General features: G+C 45.3%; 1 long non-coding RNA gene across 2 annotated transcripts in view; it reads left to right on the forward strand.

The window, feature by feature from the left end:
• Nucleotides 1–15,911, forward strand: part of LOC134943778 (uncharacterized) — a 368,858-nt gene that overhangs the window by 217,076 nt on the left and 135,871 nt on the right. The window contains exon 3 of one of the 2 annotated variants that reach the window (XR_010181747.1): nt 3,200–3,401. This is a non-coding gene — a long non-coding RNA (uncharacterized LOC134943778). The remainder of the gene's footprint in view (nt 1–3,199; nt 3,402–15,911) is intronic. The other variant, XR_010181746.1, reaches the window with a different exon arrangement.

Below are 15,911 nucleotides of genomic sequence, written 5' to 3' on the forward strand. Positions count from 1 at the left end.
CCAGCTTTCAAAAGTGACCAAAACATCAGCCAGAAAGCATAGGAGCTGAGAAGTGGTCTGTGGTCACCACCTGCAGAACAACTCCTTTATTGGGGGTGTCTTGCTAATTGCCTATAATTCCCACCTGTTGTCTATCCCATTTGCACAACAGCATGTGAAATTGAGTGTCAATCAGTGTTGCTTCCTAAGTGGATAGTTTGATTTCACAGAAGTGTGATTGACTTGGAGTTACATTGTGTTGTTTAAGTGTTCCCTTTATTTTTTTGAGCAGTGTATATATATATATATATATATATATATATATATATATCAGAAGCCCCGGCACTCCACAAGGTACTTACAGCTGGGTTTGGTGCCCTTACACAAAGAAGATATAGTAGCACAGACGTACGGCACTCAAAACCACTTCATAAAGAAACTGACAGAAGCACGTTTGCTAATTACAAAGTTTCAAACTCAAATATTTGAGTTTTCTTCAGGTAAACATACAAACAACAGAAAAAACTCACTTTAAATCCCCACTAAACAACATATTGCAGCCCAGTGATTGGCGGCGCTCCCGGGCGTGGGAATCCCGTCCCAAGCCTCTGGCGCAGACAAGTGACTTCACCGCGTATGAACGCGGCGCACGCTGTACAGGTAACCCGGCAACCCATCACAACATTGAATACAATGCATAATATCACCATAGCAACGCTGTTATACATGGAACCACAGCAATGATATTGCTAAAGAGCATAAAAGATACACAAACTTGCACATGTAAATATACTTGCACATATAAATAAACATAGACCGTACATTATGCATCAGAAAACATGAGCCGATAACCCAATGAATTTTAGATATGTGCAGCAAAATGATGGAATAACACAGGCAAGCTTACTACACGTAACCATAATACCATTAACTACAGGAAAACCTTGGCAAATGGTCCTATTGAGTAACAGCATCTATGACAACAGAATTATATCCCGTACCTTCTACCATACTATACTGGTGTTACATCCTGACATCCTAAGTTAACAGCTCCTAAAGAAATTAGAAGCAAGGTGGATCCATAGATTGGGTTCGGTGGTGCCCAATGGACTCAATTAATCTAATCCTTTAAAAAAAATTCTACGCTGAGGAAGGACTTTTTATTCTTTTTTTCTCATTTTTTTTCTTATTTTGTAGAGATATGTTCTAAGCTGCTATTTATAAATCCTGACCGACACACACACTGTACACACACATACTGTTTTATATGTGTGTGAATATGCATATGTGGATTTTGTTATATATGTGTAACATAATAATAATTAGTGTTGTTTGTCTAATCACACACACACACACACACACACATATACATTGTTCTTTGTTTATATATATTTTTTATCTCACACACTGTGACTGCTTAAGGGTAGGTAATTGTGGGGGTTTTCACGCCCCCATGAGGTGTTGGCTATCTAGCCATATGAAGTTGTTGGATAAGTCTCTTTAATATTACTATGGGTGTGCCCATTGACCTTCCCACTAGTAGCCATATTGTAGTGTTTAATATCGAATGGGGACTGTTTTTAACTGTATTGACTGGCTCTAACACCTGGAATAGTATTGTACATTCGTGTTGCTATGGTGTTTATATATACGGTAAATGATATAATGGATGGCGATTGTACTTATTTGCTTTGATATAAGGGATAAGGCAAAGTTGTTTTTTTACTAACTATATTACATTCAACACAATGGTGATGCTGCGGAGATACTTCCTGTTTGCGCTCCACACGGCGCAACCTCACTTCCGCCCGGGTGACATATGCGGCTCACGGGGCTGGAAGTGGTCCGTGTGGCCTAGGAACGGCTGGGGAGAGATGGCGCTGTCCCTCCTCTGTCCTGATGACACGAGCGCCTCATGGACTGGAGGGGCTGTGCTTGTGAACTAACCACGGATTCCGTGGCGGGATTACATTGATTTGTAAGTGGCATTTGGTTTATTTCTTTTGTGCACAACACGAATGTACATTGAGCTATTTCTCTTTTCATTGATGCGGCATGTTGCCTGGATATAGGATGTATACTGATGTCTAATACGTTGCATTATTATGATGTCATGAGGGGGCGTTTTTGGCGCCAATTTCAATTGGGATAAGGTGTATATAGAGCAAGTCAGGCATGACCATCTTTACTGCTGGATGCCTGGGATTATTTGTTGCTTGATTTTATCACTTGTTATGCAGTTACTGTGTATAGCCTCCTGAGGAAGGCCCGCTGTGGGCCGAAAGCGCTTGAGGACACTATCTCATGTGACCAAGTGGACTATGTAACGTATATCAAAATAAATGAGAATATTTTTTGCATATTAGAAAAATCTGGAGAGTGCCTCTATTAACTTTCTATAATTGCAATGCTCTGACATTGGAGTGGACACCCCAGTTGTTGCTTATTTTGAAGATGTGAGTGCAACCTTCTTTGGATATATATATATTTATATAATCCATGTGGGTGAACCCACACTCGAACTCGAAAAACTAGAGGGTGCCTTCAGTATAGAATTGATACAGTGTGCAAAATGAACTGCGGCCCTCCGAATAAGTAAAGTATGTCTTATAGGGAAAATACAGCGTTACAGCATACTACCGTTTGTTTTCAAAGGTAAACAGTAGTGTAACCAGAAAAGAAAACGGTTATGATGATCATATTCCACTATCACTGAGAGGAGGTGATCGCAATGGAAAACGTCTACGTTGTGAAACTAAGCGGATCCATTATTTGAACATTCTATCCGGCTGGATTGAATGAACGTCACAATTGGAACGCTATCCGGCTGGATTGAATGAACGTCACAATTGGAACGCTTTTCTTTAACGCTATACTGTATATAGAGTATGGCTTTGCATAAGACATCATAACCGTCCATATGATATAAATTGATGCTTGTATTATTAGTCCAATTTAGGCATTATGCACTAACTTTCAGTGTACCATTAAGCACCAGCTTCTCACTATTGTTTATATTTGAGCTTTGCCTACAACAATAACATAGGCAGTTTATAGTACACTACACTGTTTTGACTCCGTTAGGCTGGGATTGCAGTTTTTGAGGCATTAATAAATTGGTTATATGAATCCTACACAGCTGGACTACTATTGAAATATTTTGGTATATTATGCTTGATATATTCATATATGCATGCCTTTCTTACTGTCTCTACTACAGTGCAGTTCTTTTGCCTTCAGGGGGATCCGGGGTGAATGATTGGCACCTGGAGTCTGGTAACCAGGCAAGGAAAGCCGTGTTGCCATGGAGAAGCCGACGCCAGTGGGCTGACGTCACCGGAAATGACACCTGCGGACGGAAGTCGCGGTAGACGCTGACCGGACCCGGCTCTCTCTGATGGTGGGGGTCTCAGCTTATTTAAGTAAGAACTCTTTCTTATTTTCTTTTCTGGTTACACTACTGTTTAGCTTTGAAATGGGACCTGTGTGTACCGAAACGTCAGCTTTGGTAGTATGCTGTAACGCTGTTTTTTCACTAAAATACATACTTTACTTACTTGGAGTGCCGCAGTTCATTTTGCACACTGTATATATGTATGTATATATATATATATATATATATATATATATATATACCAACAAATATAAAACCACAGCACTCACCATCCCAGAAGCGGGGTGCAGTGTCTGCACTCACCACTCATAGGGTGGGGTGCATGTAGCCCATGGCCACCTACTTACCTTGGCGAGCGGTTTGCAGGCTTCCGTGCATTGGCCAATTCACTAACTAAACCCCCATCATTTGTTTATTGATGTTGTGAAGATAAGTGAGCTTGCTTTGGTGAGTGCTGAACTTTCTGCTTGTATATATATATATATATATATATTTGAGATGAGCAGGTTCAGATCTGAAGAGATCTGAAATCCCCCCTCCCGAATGTCGCAATCCGAGCCGGGAACCGAGTCCGGCTCGGGACTTCCCGACTGACTCGGATCCCACAACGAGGCAAAACATCATCATTCCGCTGTCAGATTCTCACGGGTTTTGGAGTCCATATAAGGAGCCATGCAATGCTGCCATTTTCACTTCGGACTTGGAGAGTGAGTGAGACAGACCTCTGTCTCTCTGTGGGTGGTGGCGTCGGGTGGGGTCAGTGTGTGCTCTTTAGGGGTGCTGTCCTGTGTGCTGTTAGGTGAACTGTCCTGTCACTGTGGCGTCCTGTGCTGTTAGGGGTGCTGTACATGGGTGTTGCTGCCCAGTCACTGTGCTGTACAGGTGCACTGTCCTGTATGCTGTAAAAAATACAGGGTTGTTGTAAAAAAGGTACACTGGCCCTGTCTTGTATGCTGTAAAATTACAGGGCTGTTGTTAAAATACATGGGTGATGGTTCTGTTCTGCATGCTGTAAAAATACATGGGTGTTGTATAAATAAAGTTACATTGGCCATGTCCTGTATGCTGTAAAAATACAGGGGTGCTGGTTCTGTACTGTATGCTGTAAAAAATACAGGGGTGTTGTATAAATAAAGGTACACTGACCCTGTCTTGTATGCTGTAAATTACAGGGGTGTTGTTAAAATACAGGGGTGCTGGCAATGTCCTCTATGCTGTAAAAATACAGGGGTGTTGTTGATGTTAAAATACAGGGACGCTGGTCCTATCCTGTATGCTGTAAAAATACAGGGGTGCTGTTAAAATAAATGTACACTGGCCCTGTCCTGTATGCTGTAAAAATACAGGGGTGCTGTGAAAATGCAGGGGTGCTGGTTCTGTCCTGTATGCTGTAAAAAGATACAGGGGTGTTGTATATATAAAGTTACACTGGCCCTGTCCTGTATGCTGTAAAAATACAGGGGTGCTATGAAAATACAGGGGTGCTGGTTCTGTCTTGTTTGCTGTAAAAAATACAGGGGTGCTGTATAAATAAAGGTACACTGGCCCTGTCTTGTATGCTGTAAAATTACAGGAGTGTTGTTAAAATACAGGGGTGCTGGCCCTGTCCTGTATGCTGTTAAAATACTGGGGTGTGTTGTTAAAATACAGAGGTGCTGGTCCTGTCCTGTATGCTGTAAAAATTCAGGGGTGCCATTAAAATAAAGGTCCCCTGGCCCTGTTCTGTATACTTTAAAAATACAGGGGTGCTGTTAAAATAAAGGTACACTGGCCCTGTCCTGTATGCTGTAAAAATAAAGGGGTGTTATTAAAATACAGGGGTGCTGTGAAAATAAAGGGGCACCGGCCCTCATTCCGAGTTGTTCGCTCGCAAGCTGCTTTTAGCAGCTTTGCACACGCTAAGCCGCCGCCTACTGGGAGTGAATCTTAGCATCTTAAAATTGCAAACGAAAGATTCGCAATATTGCGATAAGACATCTCTGTGCAGTTTCTGAGTAACTCGAGACTTACTCGGCATCTGCAATCAGTTCAGTGCTTGTTGTTCCTGGTTTGACGTCACAGACACACCCAGCGTTCGCCCAGACACTCCTCCGTTTCTCCGGCCACTCCCGCGTTTTTCCCAGAAACGTGTAGCGTTTTTTCACACACTCCCATAAAACGGTCAGTTTCCGCCCAGAAACACCCACTTCCTGTCAATCACATTACGATCACCAGAACGATGAAAAAGCCGTGAGTAAAATTCCTAACTGCATAGCAAATTTACTTGGCGCAGTCGCAGTGCGAACATTGCGCATGCGCACTAAGCGGAAAAACACTGCGATGCAAAGAAATTTACAGAGCGAACAACTCGGAATGACCCCCACTGTTCTATGTGCTGTAATAATAAAGGGGTCCTGTGAAATAGAGAACAAAAATTTGGAGGAAAAAATAGTGAAAGATCAGAAACCACTTCCAGTTCCTAGTACTAGTGCTGAAGCTGCTACTGCCACAATTCATGACAGTGACGATGCAATTCCATCAACGTCATCTGCTAAGGCCAATGCCCAGTGTCATAGAGAGCATGTAAAATCCAAGAAGCAAAAATTAATAACAAAAAAAATTAATAATAATAATAATAATAATAATTATCTAATAAGAAACGTAAAATTGGAAATATGCCATTCACAACACGAAGTGGCAAGGGAAGGCTAAGGCCTTGGCCTATGTTCATGACTGGGGGTTCTGCTTCCCATGAAGATGTAAGCCCCCCTCCCTCTTGAAAAAAAAATAAAGTTTGATAAAGCACATGAAAAAACAAATGTGCATTCAAAGATATCACAAATACCCAAGGAGAGTCCAAGTGTGTCCGCTGTTGCGATGTCTAGGCCTGACCTTCCCAAGATTGTATGGGAAGAGGAGGCTCCTACCACCATTTGCACACCCCTTGCAAGTGCTGGGAGGAGCACCGCCAGTCCAGTTGCTGATGTTGAGATTGAGGATGTCACTGTAGAAGTACACCAGGATGAGGAGGATATTGGAGTAGCTGGTGCTGAGGAGTAAGTTGACGATGAGGATTCTGATGGTGATGTGGTTTGCTTGAATAAGGCACCAGTGGAGACAGTTGTTGGCCATGGGAAGAAAATGCCCATTGTCATGCCAGGGCAAAATACCTAAACATCCACCTCTTTGGTGTGGAATTATTTCTCTGTGAGGATGAGGACGACATCTTACCTCTGTAGAGCCAGTTTGTGCAAGGAGAGATTAATTGCTTCTTTTTTTGTGGGGTCCCAAGCAAACCAATCATTTCAGCCAGAGTCATGTGGCAGACCGTGTCGCTGAAATGATTGGTTTGTTAAAGTGTGCATGTCCTGTTTATAGAATATAAGGGTGGGTGGGAGGGCCTAAGGACAATTCTATCTTGCAATTCTATCTGCCACATCATTCCAGGGATGCTGTCCTATATGGGGTGCTTCCCCTCTGCCCTATCAGTCCAGGGGTGCTGCCCCATTGCCGTTTAAGTCCAGGGTGCTGCTGCCTGTCTGCTGTGCTGTGTAATTCTCCAGGGGTACTGCCTATGCTGTAAAAATCCAGTAGTGTTGCCTATCTGCTGTATAAATCCAGAGGTGCTGACGTATAATTCCAGGGGTGCCCTGTCTGAACCCGCTCATCTCTAGTAGATATATCTTATAGTGTGCACTGTGTACCCAGCATTAGAGGTTCTTCTCAATTATTTCATGTTAGGGACTCAAATGAATGGTTCGAATTAGTCAACCTTAATTTTGATTTATTATTAAATGTTCAACATTTTGGGATTATTTACAAGATGTGCATTTGTTGTACAGGGTTCTTTTTGTTTATTTTTTAAATGTTTTCTCCTTAATAATTGTACAATGTAAGGGCTGTGTAGGGTTATCACAAGAGCTCGCGGTATTAAAAGAAGTTTTAGTGATCTTGCACTGCATCAGCTTTCCATTGCACTGCAGCACTAGATGGTCCAGGAGCTCCTGTGAGGTTACTGAATAAGGGCTGAGTATGGAGTCTTATGGTGGCTAACAGCCATGAAGCTGTCTGGCTTGCCAGGCTGAGGCATGCTGGTGGCACAGAGGTTAGCATTGCTTCCTCCCACAGTCCTACTTGTAATATGAAATGAGTTTCGACTAGAGTGGTAAGCTCCACTAGGGCAGGGGCTGAATAATAAACAAATTCACTGCACAGTCCTGCTTAGTACTGTACCGAACCCACCTGAACTCAACTTGCCCGATACGGGGCTGCTGTGGGAGCTCACAAGGGGCTGCTGCAACATCTAAGGGGCTACTTTATTTAAAAATAAAATATGAATAAAATAAACAAGACACACAGGTATGCTCACATGTGTGTAACTGGGACACACAGGTATGCTCACATGCGTGTAAGTGGGAGCTGTGAAAAGCGAAAATAAGGTATCTGCCACAAAATATGTAAATAAAAATGAAATAAAAAAAATGGAAAAAAAGAAACCCACAAGATTTTCACAAAATAAGTCTCCGTAATCCATGGAGGGAAAAATATCCAATCTTGATCCTGTAGTATACACAGTGGCGGATCCAGGGGGGGGGCACTTGGGCCCGTGCCCCCCCTGTCATTTGTGGCTTCCCCCCCCCCCGCGGCGTCGGCGCCGCACAGGGAGATGACGGGCGCCCGCTGAGATTGTGTTACCAGCGGGCGCCCGTCTCCCTGCACAGCGGTAGCCGGAGGCAGGAGCTCAGTACTGAGCTCCGGCTTCCGGCGCTGTCACTGCGCCGTGCGCTATGGGAGAGACGTCAGTCATGACGTCTCTCTCATAGTACTGAGGAGAGGACGCCAGCCAGAAGGAGGACTGCAGCGGCGCGGGAACGGGGCTCGGTAAGTATTATGTTTTTTTCTTCCTTAATGCAGCGGGGGCATCTCCTGGGGGAAACTACGGGGGGACATTACTACTGGGGGGGCACCAACAAGGGGCATTACTACTGGGGGGGGGCATCAACAAGGGGCATTACTACTGAGGGGGGGCATTACTACTGGGGGCATTATAACTGGGGGCATCACTACTGGGGGGGCAGCTACTGGGGGCATTATTACTGGGGGGGCAGCTACTGGGGGCATTATTACTGGGGGGCACCTACAGGGGGCATTACTACTTGGGGGCTAAACTACAGGGGCATTACTACTTGGGGGCTAAACTACAGGGGGAGCCAAACTACTGGGGGCAAAACTACAGGGGCCAAACTATTGGGGGCATTACTACTTGGGGGCTAAACTACAGGGGCATTACTACTTGGGGGCTAAACTACAGGGGGAGCCAAACTACTGGGGGCATAACTACAGGGGCCAAACTATTGGGGGCATTACTACTGGAGGCTAAACTATAAGGGGGGCATAACTACAGGGGCTAAACTGCAATGGGGCAAACTACAGGGGGGCATTACTACTGGTGGCTAAACTATAAGGGGGGCATAACTACAGGGGCTAAACTACAATGGGGCAAACTATAGGGGGGCATTACTACTGGTGGCTAAACTACTGAGGTCATAACTGCAGGGGCATTACCACTGGGGGCATAATGACTGGGGGCATTACTACAGGCAACATTACTACTGGGGGCAATACGGGCATTGCATAAGGGACACCACTACTATGGGGTCTATATAAGGGGCACTACCAGTACAGTGGACATTGCATAATGAGCGCTACAACTGTGGGCATTGTATAAGAAGTGCCACCTCACATGCACCGAAGCCGCACGCAAATGTACTTGCCCCTTCCATGGTGCCCCCCCTATCATTTTCTTCTGGATCCGCCCCTGAGTATACACAAATTTATTTGCATCCCAGCATTATCGTAATCCCTGAAAATGGAGAAGGGGGTACAAATTCACAGGCTTTGGCCCCTTATTTTTCAGTTTATCCAGTAATCTGGTAATTATATATTTGCTTGGTTGAAGTCCTTTCTGTTCCACACCAAGATAGGAGTTGAGGTGAAAGCCTGTGTGTTGTTCCTGATTGCGTGTGCCTCTCTAATTTTTAATCACCTTCTTGACACTGTCCTCTTCCTCTTGCCTCTTCTCATAATGTTAAAAGTCATCAAATATGGGGGTGTTATGTTTGTAGCTAGTTATGATTCAGAGAAATCGGCAAGCTTTTTCCAGGGGGTACACCTGTCGCTGAAATGATGGGTTTATTAAAATGTGCATGTCCTTATTAAACAACATAAGGGTGGGTGGGAGGAACAAAGGACAATTCCATCTTGCACCTCTTTTTTTCCTTTGCATTATGTGCTCTTTGGGGCCTAGTTTATAAAACTGCCATCCTGTCTGCCACTGCAGTGCCACTCCTAGATGGGCCACGTGTTTGTGCCGCCCACTTGTGTCGCTTAGCTTAGTCATCCAGCTATCTCGGTGCAACCTGTTGGCCTAAAAACAATATTGTGAGGTGTGAGGTGTTCAGAATAGACTGGAAATGAGTGGAAATTAATGTTATTGAGGCTAATAATACTGTAGTAACAAAATAAAACTCTTTAAAAAAATCCAGATCCAAAACCAAAACCCGAAAAAGTGTCCAGTGGACATCTCTAATATATATGTATACAGTTCTAACAAAGCCATAATTTGTCCTGCATATACTGTATATCAAAGCGTGTGTGTTACTGAGCCAACTTCACTGAGGCAAGATCTCCTCAGGTATGCCCAGCTTCACCAAAGTTGAAGTGCTTCCCCCTCCAACTCCAGAGATGTAATGCTGAAGGGGGCAGGGAGCAGTGTAAATTGGTGCATATGGCTACAAATACCAGTAATAATAGATTACATGCTTTAGTATTCTGTAGGTGCCTTACATCTGCCCCACCTGCAATGCCGCATGGTTTTGCCCAATTGCTAACTTTTTTGGTTTGCTAACAAATCTGAATAACCCCCTGTGTTAGCATGTATAATTACTAGAGATGAGCGCCTGAAATTTTTCGGGTTTTGTGTTTTGGTTTTTGGTTCGGTTCCGCGGCCGTGTTTTGGGTTCGAACGCGTTTTGGCAAAACCTCACCGAATTATTTTTGTCGGGTTCGGGTGTGTTTTGGATTCGGGTGTTTTTTTCCAAAAACACTAAAAAACAGCTTAAATCATAGAATTTGGGGGTCATTTTGATCCCAAAGTATTATTAACCTCAAAAACCATAATTTACACTCATTTTCAGTCTATTCTGAATACCTCACACCTCACAATATTATTTTTAGTCCTAAAATTTGCACCGAGGTCGCTGTGTGAGTAAGATAAGCGACCCTAGTGGCCGACACAAACACCGGGCCCATCTAGGAGTGGCACTGCAGTGTCACGCAGGATGTCCCTTCCAAAAAAACCTCCCCAAACAGCACATGACGCAAAGAAAAAAAGAGGCGCAATGAGGTAGCTGTGTGAGTAAGATTAGCGACCCTAGTGGCCGACACAAACACCGGGCCCATCTAGGAGTGGCACTGCAGTGTCACGCAGGATGGCCCTTCCAAAAAACCCTCCCCAAACAGCACATGACGCAAAGAAAAAAAGAGGCGCAATGAGGTAGCTGACTGTGTGAGTAAGATTAGCGACCCTAGTGGCCGACACAAACACCGGGCACATCTAGGAGTGGCACTGCAGTGTCACGCAGGATGTCCCTTCCAAAAAACCCTCCCCAAACAGCACATGACGCAAAGAAAAAAAGAGGCGCAATGAGGTAGCTGTGTGAGTAAGATTAGCGACCCTAGTGGCCGACACAAACACCGGGCACATCTAGGAGTGGCACTGCAGTGTCACGCAGGATGTCCCTTCCAAAAAACCCTCCCCAAACAGCACATGACGCAAAGAAAAAAAGAGGCGCAATGAGGTAGCTGTGTGAGTAAGATTAGCGACCCTAGTGGCCGACACAAACACCGGGCCCATCTAGGAGTGGCACTGCAGTGTCACGCAGGATGTCCCTTCCAAAAAACCCTCCCCAATCAGCACATGATGCAAAGAAAAAGAAAAGAAAAAAGAGGTGCAAGATGGAATTATCCTTGGGCCCTCCCACCCACCCTTATGTTGTATAAACAAAACAGGACATGCACACTTTAACCAACCCATCATTTCAGTGACAGGGTCTGCCACACGACTGTGACTGATATGACGGGTTGGTTTGGACCCCCCCCAAAAAAGAAGCAATTAATCTCTCCTTGCACAAACTGGCTCTACAGAGGCAAGATGTCCACCTCATCTTCACCCTCCGATATATCACCGTGTACATCCCCCTCCTCACAGATTATCAATTCGTCCCCACTGGAATCCACCATCTCAGCTCCCTGTGTACTTTGTGGAGGCAATTGCTGCTGGTCAATGTCTCCGCGGAGGAATTGATTATAATTCATTTTAATGAACATCATCTTCTCCACATTTTCTGGATGTAACCTCGTACGCCGATTGCTGACAAGGTGAGCGGCGGCACTAAACACTCTTTCGGAGTACACACTTGTGGGAGGGCAACTTAGGTAGAATAAAGCCAGTTTGTGCAAGGGCCTCCAAATTGCCTCTTTTTCCTGCCAGTATAAGTACGGACTGTGTGACGTGCCTACTTGGATGCGGTCACTCATATAATCCTCCACCATTCTATCAATGTTGAGAGAATCATATGCAGTGACAGTAGACGACATGTCCGTAATCGTTGTCAGGTCCTTCAGTCCGGACCAGATGTCAGCATCAGCAGTCGCTCCAGACTGCCCTGCATCACCGCCAGCGGGTGGGCTCGGAATTCTGAGCCTTTTCCTCGCACCCCCAGTTGCGGGAGAATGTGAAGGAGGAGATGTTGACAGGTCGCGTTCCGCTTGACTTGACAATTTTGTCACCAGCAGGTCTTTCAACCCCAGCAGACCTGTGTCTGCCGGAAAGAGAGATCCAAGGTAGGCTTTAAATCTAGGATCGAGCACGGTGGCCAAAATGTAGTGCTCTGATTTCAACAGATTGACCACCCGTGAATCCTTGTTAAGCGAATTAAGGGCTGCATCCACAAGTCCCACATGCCTAGCGGAATCGCTCCGTGTTAGCTCCTTCTTCAATGCCTCCAGCTTCTTCTGCAAAAGCCTGATGAGGGGAATGACCTGACTCAGGCTGGCAGTGTCTGAACTGACTTCACGTGTGGCAAGTTCAAAGGGCATCAGAACCTTGCACAACGTTGAAATCATTCTCCACTGCACTTGAGACAGGTGCATTCCATCTCCTATATCGTGCTCAATTGTATAGGCTTGAATGGCCTTTTGCTGCTCCTCCAACCTCTGAAGCATATAGAGGGTTGAATTCCACCTCGTTACCACTTCTTGCTTCAGATGATGGCAGGGCAGGTTCAGTAGTTTTTGGTGGTGCTCCAGTCTTCTGTACGTGGTGCCTGTACGCCGAAAGTGTCCCGCAATTTTTCTGGCCACCGACAGCATCTCTTGCACGCCCCTGTCGTTTTTTAAAAAATTCTGCACCACCAAATTCAAGGTATGTGCAAAACATGGGACGTGCTGGAATTTGCCCATATTTAATGCACACACAATATTGCTGGCGTTGTCCGATGCCACAAATCCACAGGAGAGTCCAATTGGGGTAAGCCATTCCGCGATGATCTTCCTCAGTTGCCGTAAGAGGTTTTCAGCTGTGTGCGTATTCTGGAAAGCGGTGATACAAAGCGTAGCCTGCCTAGGAAAGAGTTGGCGTTTGCGAGATGCTGCTACTGGTGCCGCCGCTGCTGTTCTTGCGGCGGGAGTCCATACATCTACCCAGTGGGCTGTCACAGTCATATAGTCCTGACCCTGCCCTGCTCCACTTGTCCACATGTCCGTGGTTAAGTGGACATTGGGTACAACTGCATTTTTTAGGACACTGGTGAGTCTTTTTCTGACGTCCGTGTACATTCTCGGTATCGCCTGCCTAGAGAAGTGGAACCTAGATGGTATTTGGTAACGGGGGCACACTGCCTCAATAAATTGTCTAGTTCCCTGTGAACTAACGGCGGATACCGGACGCACGTCTAACACCAACATAGTTGTCAAGGACTCAGTTATCCGCTTTGCAGTAGGATGACTGCTGTGATATTTCATCTTCCTCGCAAAGGACTGTTGAACAGTCAATTGCTTACTGGAAGTAGTACAAGTGGGCTTACGACTTCCCCTCTGGGATGACCATCGACTCCCAGCGGCAACAACAGCAGCGCCAGCAGCAGTAGGCGTTACACGCAAGGATGCATCGGAGGAATCCCAGGCAGGAGAGGACTCGTCAGACTTGCCAGTGACATGGCCTGCAGGACTATTGGCATTCCTGGGGAAGGAGGAAATTGACACTGAGGGAGTTGGTGGGGTGGTTTGCGTGAGCTTGGTTACAAGAGGAAGGGATTTACTGGTCAGTGGACTGCTTCCGCTGTCACCCAAAGTTTTTGAACTTGTCACTGACTTATTATGAATGCGCTGCAGGTGACGTATAAGGGAGGATGTTCCGAGGTGGTTAACGTCCTTACCCCTACTTATTACAGCTTGACAAAGGGAACACACGGCTTGACACCTGTTGTCCGCATTTCTGGTGAAATACCTCCACACCGAAGAGCTGATTTTTTTGGTATTTTCACCTGGCATGTCAACGGCCATATTCCTCCCACGGACAACAGGTGTCTCCCCGGGTGCCTGACTTAAACAAACCACCTCACCATCAGAATCCTCCTGGTCAATTTCCTCCCCAGCGCCAGCAACACCCATATCCTCCTCATCCTGGTGTACTTCAACACTGACATCTTCAATCTGACTATCAGGAACTGGACTGCGGGTGCTCCTTCCAGCACTTGCAGGGGGCATGCAAATAGTGGAAGGCGCATGCTCTTCACGTCCAGTGTTGGGAAGGTCAGGCATCGCAAACGACACAATTGGACTCTCCTTGTGGATTTGGGATTTCAAAGAACGCACAGTTCTTTGCGGTGCTTTTGCCAGCTTGAGTCTTTTCAGTTTTCTAGCGAGAGGCTGAGTGCTTCCATCCTCATGTGAAGCTGAACCACTAGCCATGAACATAGGCCAGGGCCTCAGCCGTTCCTTGCCACTCCGTGTGGTAAATGGCATATTGGCAAGTTTACGCTTCTCCTCCGACAATTTTATTTTAGGTTTTGGAGTCCTTTTTTTTCTGATATTTGGTGTTTTGGATTTGACATGCTCTGTACTATGACATTGGGCATCGGCCTTGGCAGACGACGTTGCTGGCATTTCATCGTCTCGGCCATGACTAGTGGCAGCAGCTTCAGCACGAGGTGGAAGTGGATCTTGATCTTTCCCTAATTTTGGAACCTCAACTTTTTTGTTCTCCATATTTTATAGGCAGAACTAAAAGGCACCTCAGGTAAACAATGGAGATGGATGGATTGGATACTAGTATACAATTATGGACGGACTGCCACGGTTAGGTGGTATAAAAAAACCACGGTTAGGTGGAATATAATACAATTATGGATGGACGGACTGCCTGCCGAGTGCCGACACAGAGTTAGCCACAGCCGTGAACTACCGCACTGTACACTGGTTGATAAAGAGATAGTAGTATACTCGTAACAACTAGTATGACGACGGTATAAAGAATGAAAAAAAAACCACGGTTAGGTGGTATATATTATAATACAATTATGGTTGGACGGACTGCCTGCCGAGTGCCGACACAGAGGTAGCCACAGCCGTGAACTACCGCACTGTACACTGGTTGATAAAGAGATAGTAGTATACTCGTAACAACTAGTATGACGACGGTATAAAGAATGAAAAAAAAACCACGGTTAGGTGGTATATAATACAATTATGGTTGGACGGACTGCCTGCCGAGTGCCGACACAGAGGTAGCCACAGCCGTGAACTACCGCACTGTACACTGGTTGATAAAGAGATAGTAGTATACTCGTAACAACTAGTATGACGACGGTATAAAGAATGAAAAAAAAACCACGGTTAGGTGGTATATATTATAATACAATTATGGTTGGACGGACTGCCTGCCGAGTGCCGACACAGAGGTAGCCACAGCCGTGAACTACCGCACTGTACACTGGTTGATAAAGAGATAGTAGTATACTCGTAACAACTAGTATGACGACGGTATAAAGAATGAAAAAAAAACCACGGTTAGGTGGTATATATTATAATACAATTATGGTTGGACGGACTGCCTGCCGAGTGCCGACACAGAGGTAGCCACAGCCGTGAACTACCGCACTGTACACTGGTTGATAAAGAGATAGTAGTATACTCGTAACAACTAGTATGACGACGGTATAAAGAATGAAAAAAAAACCACGGTTAGGTGGTATATATTATAATACAATTATGGATGGACGGACTGCCTGCCGAGTGCAGACACAGAGGTAGCCACAGCCGTGAACTACCGCACTGTACACTGGTTGATAAAGAGATAGTAGTATACTCGTAACAACTAGTATGACGACGGTATAAAGAATGAAAAAAAAAACACGGTTAGGTGGTATATAATACAATTATGGTTGGACGGACTGCCTGCCGAGTGCCGACACAGAGGTAGCCACAGCCGTGAACTACC

Source organism: Pseudophryne corroboree, chromosome 7 (assembly GCF_028390025.1).
Source record: "Pseudophryne corroboree isolate aPseCor3 chromosome 7, aPseCor3.hap2, whole genome shotgun sequence".
Classification (NCBI taxonomy): domain Eukaryota; kingdom Metazoa; phylum Chordata; class Amphibia; order Anura; family Myobatrachidae; genus Pseudophryne; species Pseudophryne corroboree.